This window comes from Mustelus asterias, chromosome 30 (assembly GCF_964213995.1).
Source record: "Mustelus asterias chromosome 30, sMusAst1.hap1.1, whole genome shotgun sequence".
Taxonomy (NCBI): domain Eukaryota; kingdom Metazoa; phylum Chordata; class Chondrichthyes; order Carcharhiniformes; family Triakidae; genus Mustelus; species Mustelus asterias.
The window spans coordinates 4,641,270-4,651,250 of record NC_135830.1 but is presented as its reverse complement, the minus strand read 5'-3'; positions in this window follow the sequence as shown (position 1 = coordinate 4,651,250).

Below are 9,981 nucleotides of genomic sequence, written 5' to 3'. Positions count from 1 at the left end.
AATTTCAGGGTGTTAGGGTTGAAGCTTAGAGCTAGAACAAACAGAGTTGTTATCTCTGGTTTGTTACCCTTGCCACTTGCTAGCGAGGAGAGGAATAGGGAGAGAGAGCGGTGAACATGTGACTACAAGGATGGTGCAGGAGGGAGGGATTCAGATACCTGGATAATTGGGGCTCATTCTGGGGTAGGTGGAACCTCTCCAAACGGGATTGTCTACATCTGAACGGCACGGTAGCATAGTGGTTAGCACGGCTGCTTCACAGCTCCAGGGACCGGGGTTTGATTCCCGGCTTGGGTCACTGTCTGTGTGGAGATTGCACATTCTCCTCGTGTCTGCGTGGGTTTCCTCCGGGTGCTCCGGTTTCTTCCCACAGTCCAAATATGTGCGGGTTAGGTTGATTGGCAATGCCAAAATTGCCCCTTAGTGTCCTGGGATGCGTAGGTTAGAGGGATTAGTGGGTAAAATATGTCGGGATATGGGGGTAGGGCCTGGGTGGGATTGTGGTCTGTGCAGACTCGATGGGCCCAATGGCCTCTTTCTGTACTGTAGGGTTTCTATTATTTCTATGAACCAGAGGGGTGCCAATAATCTCGAAAGGAATAATTTGATTAGGGTAGTCAACACGGTTTTGTGAAGGGTAGGTCGTGCCTCACAAACCTTATTGAGTTATTTGAGTAGATGACCAAAGAAGTGAATGAGGGTAAAGCGGTTGATGTGGTGTGTATGGATTTCAGTAAAGCATTTGATAAGGTTCCCCACGGTTAGCTATTGCAGAACATACGGACACATGGGATTGAGAGTGATTTAGCGATTTGGATCAGAAATTGGCCAGCTGTAAGAAGACAGAGGGTGGTGGTTGATGGGAAATGTTCATCCTGGAGTTCAGTTACTAGTGGTGTACCGCAAGGATCTGTTTTGGGGCCACTGCTGTTTGTAATTTTTATAAATGACATGGATGAGGGCGTAGAAGGATGGGTTAGTAAATTTGCGGATGACACTCAAATCGGTGGAGTTGTGGACACTGCGGAAGGATGTTGCAGGTTACAGAGGGACATAGATAAGCTGCAGAGCTGGGCTGAGAGGTGGCAAATGGAGTTTAATGTGGAAACGTGTGAGGTGATTCACTTTGGAAGGAGTAACAGGAATACAGAGTACTGGGCTAATGGTAAGATACTTGGTATTGTGAATGAGCAGAGAGATCTCGGTGTCCATGTGCATAGATCCCTGAAAGTTGGCACCCAGGTTGATAGGGTTGTTAAGAAGGCGTACCGTGTGTCAGCTTTTTTTGGTCGAGGGATTGAGTTTCGGAGCCATGAAGTCATGTTGCAGCTGTACAAAACTCTGGTGCAGCTGCACTTGGAATATTGTGTACAATTCTGGCCGCCGCATTGTAGGAAGGATGCGGAGGCATTTGAAATGGTGGAGAGGAGATTTACCAGGATGATGCCTGGTATGGTGGGAAGGTCTTATGAGGAAAGGCTGAGGGACTTGAGGATGTTTTCGTTGGAGAGAAGAAGGTTAAGAGGTGACTTAATAGAGGCATACAAGATGATCAGAGAATTAGATAGGGTGGACAGTGAGAGCCCTTTTCCTCGGATGGTGATGGCTAGCATGAGGGGGACATAGCTTTACATTGAAGGGTGATAGATATAGGACAGATGTCAGAGGTAGTTTCTTTACTCAGAGAATATTCAGGGCGTTGAATGCCCTGCCTGCAACAGTAGTGGACTCGCAAACATTAAGGGCATTGAAATGGTCATTGGATAAACATATGGATGATATTGGAATAGTGTAGGTTAAATGGGTTTGAGATTGGTTTCACGGGTCGGCGCAACTCGAGGGCCGAAGGGCCTGTACTGCGTTGTAATGTTCTATGTTCACGTTTCACAGGATGGAAATAATAGACTTTGACCCTGACGGGTGCGAATTATGGAGAATGATTTCAACATCCTCTGTTGATACTTCTCTACTATGAGATGTAAGGCGAAATTCTTTGAATGAATGCAACAATTTATTGATCCACATAAAAATCAGGGGTGGGTGTATGAAAACCCAGGGAGGATACAGTCACCAGTTTAAATTTGGATTGTGAGAAATCAACGTTAGCAAACGATGAACATGGTGTTTAAACTTTGAAAATAATGTCCCAGAAATATATATTCCACAACATGATTTGCATGTTAGAAGTTCAGAATTTGCAGCCAGAAAAGTAGAAAACGTTTGGTGACTGAGCCCATGCCATCGAATCCCATTCCCTTCCGTAACTTCTGCTCGGGGAGGAGGAGCATATTGAGTTCATCATTTTGTTCTCTCCTATGGACTGAGCAGTTTCCATTTCGGTTTTCTCTGCTGTGGAGCTGTAGATACAGGGGGTTTACTACTGTCCCTCCCCCTCGCTTTGTTGGGATGTGGGGGTACAGTGGATTAACTACACTCCCCTCTTCATCACTGGGAAATTGTGGGTCGAGTGCATTAACTAATGTCCTTCCCCCTCTTTTTGGGGTGAGTGCTGATACAGTGGATTAACTACTCCTCTTTTTTGTGAAGCGAGGGTACAGTGGTTTAGCTAATGCCGCTCCCACTCTCATTGTTGGTGGAGTGCGGGTACAGTGGATTATCCAATGCCCCGCCCCCTCACTTTGCTGGGACAGTACAGTTACTGTGGATTTCCTAATGCCCCTCCCCTCTCTTTGCTCGAGGGGTGGGAATCCAGTGTGTTAACAATTTCAATCCCCCCTCTCTCTGATGGGGGATTGTTGCTCTATGTCTGTGTGTGACCCTCATTTCAGTTCCCAGTGGGTGTAGTGCAGCAACTTAAAGCTGACATCAATGTTAATGGGATGGACAAAGGGAAAAGCAGGAACATCAAGATCTAAATATGCTGTATTTGATTATCTGAAATATGTATTCGTTGGATTTCTCCTCAGCAGAGGAAGGTTGGTGAAGCTATTTTGCAGAATTTGGTAATGAATATGCTCTGGTCTGTCTCGAACCCAGGGAGCGTGTCTCTGATATGGGAGCACTGATTCTACAAGACTTGTAAATATGGGATCCAAACCAAAGAGATCTAATGGAAGTAAAACTGGAAAACTATCAATTAAGCGATTTTCATTCATCATTGGAGGAAAAAGATTTTATTATGTTTATTGCAGTTTCGAATATAACTGTATGATTCTCATTGACATGAATTGACGGTGTCCATCAGTGCAAGAGAAATGTTCACAAAACCGGGTTTAACGCTGGATTTGTCAACCGTCCTGTCGATGACCTTCAAGGGGATGGCTTCATGTCCCACCACACATGAGTAAGAAGTGTCACTGGACCACTCCTCCACTGCAATAGCTATCAGGCTGTACATGAAGAAGGAGCCATTGCCGTTCTCCGCCACCACCTCGGTGTTCTTATAGTTCCCGGGATTCACTGGCTTGTCATTGATCGTCCACTTGACGAAGATCTCTCGGGGGGAGAAACCTCTCACTCAGCAGCTGAGGGAGACGAACCTGTGAGCGGAGACTTCTTCTGCCGAGGGCAGGAGGACAGAAACGGAGGGTTCCTGTGGATTTTTAACTATCGAAAACATACATCATGCGTCAATTTCGGAGGCAATAGAACTCCTGGATAGAGGCTTTAGAGTCATAGAGTTTTACAGCACAGAAAAGGCCCATCAGTCCATTGTAACTGCGTTAGCCAAGAAACACCAATCTCTTTTAATTCCATTGTCCAACACTTGCTCCATAGCCTCGGATGCATTGGTGTTACAAGGACCCATTTAAATTTCTCTAAAATGCTGTGGAGTTCCTGCCCCTACCAGCCTTTCAGGCAGTTAGTTGCACATTCAAAACACCCTCTGGGTGATAAAGGTTCTCCACAAATGCCCTCTCACTCTACCGTTCCTTAACTTAAATCTATATCATCTGGTTGTTGACCCTTCCACGAAGGGGAGATATTTCTTAATTATCTACCCGACCTAGAAAAGTGTATGTGATGCTGACTTTTAAAGGTTTCCATTTTTCATTTTGGGATTTGCCCAGTTTTTCAGTTCGGAGCAGAGGTGGTTACCATCCTTTTCTTGGTGAACATTTTGGTCTGAACTAGAAAGTTACTTTAAGCTTACAGCACAGAAAGACGCCATTCAGCTGAACTGGTCTGTTTTGCTGCTGAACTTAAAATCACGTCCCTCCTCCCTTCTTACTCCATCTAAGCGTTGTCTTCTAATCATTGTTACTTCATCTACTTTTCACATCTCACGCCGATTTTATTATCTACAGGACCACAGTGTTTACTTACTGGAACTACCAATCAGACGTGTGTCTCTCAAGCAACACCCGAGATGTTCGACACCATCCAGGACAAAATACCCATCCACCACCTGCATCGTGCTCCCTGCATCATGGGCGCACAACTCTGGCAGTGTTAACTATGTACCAGATGTACAGCAACTAGTTCAATAGGACACTCCTTTGTATTAACTCTGATACTTAAAAGGATTGGGCAGCAGATGAGTGGGAATACAACTACCAACAAGTTCCCGACCAAGCCACACACCATCTGGACGGGGAACTATATTGTTGTTCATTCACTGTCACTGGATGAAAGTCATGGAATTCCCTTACTATCACCACTGTGGGTGTGCTTCCTCAGTATGAAATGCAATGGTTCAAGAAGAAGGCTCAGCACTGCATTCTCAAGGGAAATTAGGAACTGGTCACAAAAGCTGAACTTCCCAGTGACGCCAAATCCCATTAAATAATTTTAAGCAAATCAGATCTGTGCCTATATTCACCTGGTCCACACCCTATCCGCCTCTGTTTATGTTACACTAGGTGGTGTCTCTGATCGTATTTACAGCAGACACGTTCTACATTGTTTCTGCACTCGGCTCAACATCAGTTGTTCACATATAAGGCCAGCGCCCTGTTTATGTTACACTTTCTTCGTTGTGACTGCGTTGAACTATGTCTCAGTTAATCTGGCAAGAAGCTCTGCCTCAGTTTTTATGTTCGCTTGGAAAATTTATCTCTGTATAATAATTAGGAACACCGCTATCTTTCTTGCATTAACCCACGGTTTGGTCAGAGTTATTGCGCTACTAATTAATTAGTTTCTAATATACTCGACCCTGTTTCAGTTAGTGCTTCAGCAGTCCATGTATTTGTATCCTTTGCACCATGTTCTCTCCGTTATTATTTTATTATGGGAGACCCTATTTGCTGCATTACATGTCTCAGTGTACACTTTTCTGCATCCCGTATGAGAAATTCCTACGAATGCACTAGGGTGCGTCCCAATTTATATCAGTATAGGTCCTGTATCAATAATCATAGCTAATACACTAGTTCCTGCCTCAGTGAATATCGATCTAGGTTCTGCAATTGGAATTACAATAATGCATGAGATTCTGTCTCAGTTTGTATCGCAGAAACTCCTGCATCCATTAGAAATACACTAGGCATTGTCTCAGTTTTCCCTCACTGGACCATGTCATACATACGTTTTAACGTTTATTTCCTGGGATGCAGGCGTCATTGGAAATACCAGCATTTGACTTTTGACCATCCCCCATTGGCAGTCGGCACTACCTCATTACTAGAATAAGTTCACTGCTTATATTAAAATAGACGCTGCCCCTGTTATTACTCCACCAGGCCAGAACGTAGTTTATATTGCACTGGACCTAATCTCTGCTTAGATGATAGTTTTTCCATACTCTGTCTATATTTCACTCTGGGTCACTGTTATTAATGTTCTAGATTATGCCTCTGTTTGGATTATGGCTACAATACTGCAGTTTTTTTGCGAAATGGAAAGAATATAATAAATAAATATATTGGGTTAAAAATAGGTTCCCGGCAATTTCCTGAAACGGAGAGTATTAGATCGACAGCACATTTTATGCAGGGCTTAATGGCGATTTTCATAGTAGTCAGCAGAATTAGATTTCAGATATTCGTGTTCGCCAGTGCACAAGACAACTTCCTATTCCATAGAGTTGTATGTGTCGGAGGATATAGAGAATTATTTTCCCCCAGCCAGTTTCCACATTACTGGGAGCAGGCCGTGTCGAATGTAATATAAACATGGGCATATTGAAGTGCAGAACTGGGACTGAATCCAGTTAAATACAAGCAGAGACATTAATATAAACAGCGTCAGGGCCTTATTTAATATAAACAGAGACATGGAGACGTGTAATATAAAAATAAAAAGGTGTCCAGATTAGTATAAACAGTTAGCTTGTCTCGACGTGTTAATGTGGACTAGGTGGAATGAAGGGCCTCTTTTGCGCTGCATGAATCGGTGATTCTATGACTATATGACTCCATTAATATGAACAGAGACAGGGTATACTGCAATATAAACAGAGGCAGGGCCAAGAGCAGGGAAAGCACTGGATAAATACAGAGAAAGATCCTTTGGTACTGCCACATCAAATCCCACCACGAGGTACAGCCCGGGTTGGATACATTGTTAAATTTCCCCTACATTTCCAATTGAACACTCTGAGGTCATTGAATGCTCATGACAAATGTTCGAGGAAAGTTCCCTCCACGGAATCCAATTCACTGAATGAGACTCATTTCGTTAAAAGCCTGTGAATAGGGTTGCGGTGATACATTGACTGGAAGCTGACTTCATGTTGTGGAGTGAAGACAAACACGCATCATGGAGGGAAACGACACATAGTTAGACAGGAAAAAGACAGACAGAGAAAAAAAACACAGGATGTCTCCACAAAAACATTGGCCCTGCCATTATATTTCGGGATTTGAGTTAATTTCTCCTAATTCTGAACATAAATTTCATCATCGCTTGTTTGTCGTAAATAACTGATGAAGAAAAAATTTCCAAAAGAATACAGAATCCCCACTCGAAGCCGTTGATTTATTCTCATGTTTCTCTTTGTGTCTGTGCTGTGTTGGTGGGGAAATATTTGTTATGTTTCTGTCAGTCAACAACGCAATCTGGGATTTCTAATTCTGTGTTAATTTCCATAAATACTTCACTGGTTTCAATGAAGTGTTCATGGCAGCAAAACCAGTCCTGGGACCGTAAAGTCCCGCCCGACAGCAACAGACCTTTCCATGGTCCGCCTCTTACCCGCTGCAATTCCCGTGCGGGCTGGACAATGACATTCCGGCCGCTGTCTCAGGTTTTATTAATCCGGACTCTGCATCAGCAATCTCAGCTCAAAATGCTGTGTCAGTTTACATAGATCCAGACTCCGTATCAGTAATGACTGCAGATATTCTGAATATAGACATAGCACTGGAATCCAGTCTTAGTTGTTGCGAAGCTCAGTCATGTCTCAGTTTGGAAATGAATCCCCTATTCAAGCAATTCCGTTACAGCTTGGGCTTAGTTTATTTCACGCCCATTTTGTAGCTGCAAATATCACAATACCCTGTTATATTTAATACTGTACTATACAATGTCACTGTTAACAGTTCAGTGAGTCCTATCTCGTCTATCACTGTACAAAGAACAAAGAACAGTACAGCACAGGAAACAGGCCCTTCGGCCCTCCAAGCCTGTGCCGCTCCTTGGTCCAACTGGACCAATCGTTTGTATCCCTCCATTCCCAGGCTGCTCATGTGACTATCCAGGTAAGTCTTAAACGATGTCAGCGTGCCTGCCTCCACCACCCTACTTGGCAGCGCATTCCAGACCCCCAACACCCTCTGTGTAAATAACATCCCTCTAATATCTGAGTTATACTTCGCCCCTCTCACCTTGAGCCCGTGACCCCTCGTGAACGTCACTTCTGATCTGGGAAAAAGCTATGTACTTGTCCTTCTCTTTCTTTCTCTAGTTGACCCTCGGGGTCCATAACATTAGATCTTATATCAGTTACTGCATCAGTCAATGATTCCTTGAAACCGATAATTGACCATATTTGTAGTTCTTACTATAGTGCGACCATGTATTCATTTGAATTTCACTGCTCCTTGAGTTTAGTTTTATCACAATGTACCTTGTTTCTGTTAACACAGCACGCTCCCGCCGCATCCCCGCCAATCCATCCCGAGCGTGCTGAGTTAGCAGTGCTAACGATTGTGCCATCCTTGTGAGTGCACCTGTAATGTGTGGATGTGGATGACGATACACATGTTTTTTCATTGTTTTCAAAAGGAAGTTGCAAATAATTGATATTGACCTTAAGCATGTTATTATAATTTATTGAGTGTTTGCTTGCAGATTCTAAGCCTCAGTCAATACCTAAAGGTAATACATTACCTGGGACGCTGTTGAACGTGATGTACAGCTGGCCATTCTGCTAGCAAGGTAATGCATCTTTCAAATGGTTTGCTGCTATCCTCTCTTTCTCAGTCTCAAACTCTACCTAAATCAGATAATATCTCTTCCCCCTCTCAATCTCAATTAACTCACTTACCCATGCACCTAAGAGCTGGACCTGACAGCTGCGAGAACCCAATGTTCAATTTTTGGCTTCAGGCACTTTGTGATTGAAAAGCTGAATCACAAAAAATTCAGAACCAGATTCAGATTAGTTCATTCAGTTAACCTCTTTCCTCGATTTCTCTCACACAACAGCTAACACACTTGAAAGTTTGTATTTTACAGTTACATTCTGTGGGCAACATTATTGCTTGAATTTTCATTCTTTTCCCCAAGTGATAAACTTCAGTCCATCTCCTCTCCAGTTAATGTCTTTAGTCCATATGTTATAATTGATGTTATTCTTTAAAATGGAAATGGAGTTGAATGTAATACTGTGACCGGCACCAATCTGTGTGGTTGTTCTTAATGCTATCAGAATGAGTTCACCCTCACAGGCAGGAAGACTGACGCTGGCTGTTTCATTCTCAGGTAACGCATCTTCCTGTTTCACAATCTGGAGAGAACATCTGTAAATGCGGCCTATATCTGTCCAGAGAGTCAGGGCAGAGACACACAGATCACATTGTGGTGACATTTACAAATGAGCCTGTGATCTCTTTAAAATTTCCATTCTTGGTCATAACTGGATGGTCAATGGATCAATCACCCAGCTCACCCGGGTTCCGTGAAGGCGGGAAACAATCGCTTGTTACATAAGAACATAAGAACGAGGAGCAGGAGTAGGCCATCTGGCCCCTCGAGCCTGCTCCGCCGTTCAATATGATCATGGCCGATCTTTTCGTGGACTCAGCTCCACTTATCTGCCCGCTCACCAATAGTCTTAATTCCTTTGCTGTTCAAAAATGTATCTATCATTACCTTAAAAACATCAATGAGGTAGCATCAACTGGGAAGGGAATTCTACAGATTCACAATCAGTTGGGTGAAGAAATTGCTCTTCAACTCAGTCCTAAATCTGCTCCCCCTTATTTTGAGGTCATGCCCCTAGTTGTAGTTTCAGCTGTTTCCGTTTCTATCGTATCTAGTCCCATCATAATCTTATATGTTTCTATAAGAACTCCCCTCATTCTTCTAAATTCCCATGAGTATAGCCCCAGTCTACTCAGTCTCTCCTCATAAGCCAAACCTCTCAACTCCAGAATCAACCTAGTGAATCTCCTCTGCACCCCCTCCAGTGCCAGTATATCCTTTCTCGAGTAAGGAGACCAAAACTGTACATAGTACTTCAGGTGTGGCCTCACCAGCACCTTATACAGCTGCAACATAACCTCGCTGTTTTTAATCTAGCAATGAAGGACAAAATTCTTCATTCCTTTCATAATTGTATCATTTTCTCTGCCTTTGTTTCTTTTCTTTTTGTTTCTGAGCATTTTATCTGTCAGCACCCTGTACTTCTTTCTCGTTTTATTTTTTCTATCTTTCCCTGTATCTCAATCCATGTTCTCGTGAGTCTATTTCATAAATGCTGAAAATCATGAAGTTGGGGGAGGGGTATTTAAATAAATACTTATTTTTAACCGGGAGGGCGGTCGGTAACCAATCGGCACAGATTTTGTTTTTGAACAGGAGGACAGAAGGGTATTTATATCATTTTACACAGTAAGTTGTTGTGACCTGGAA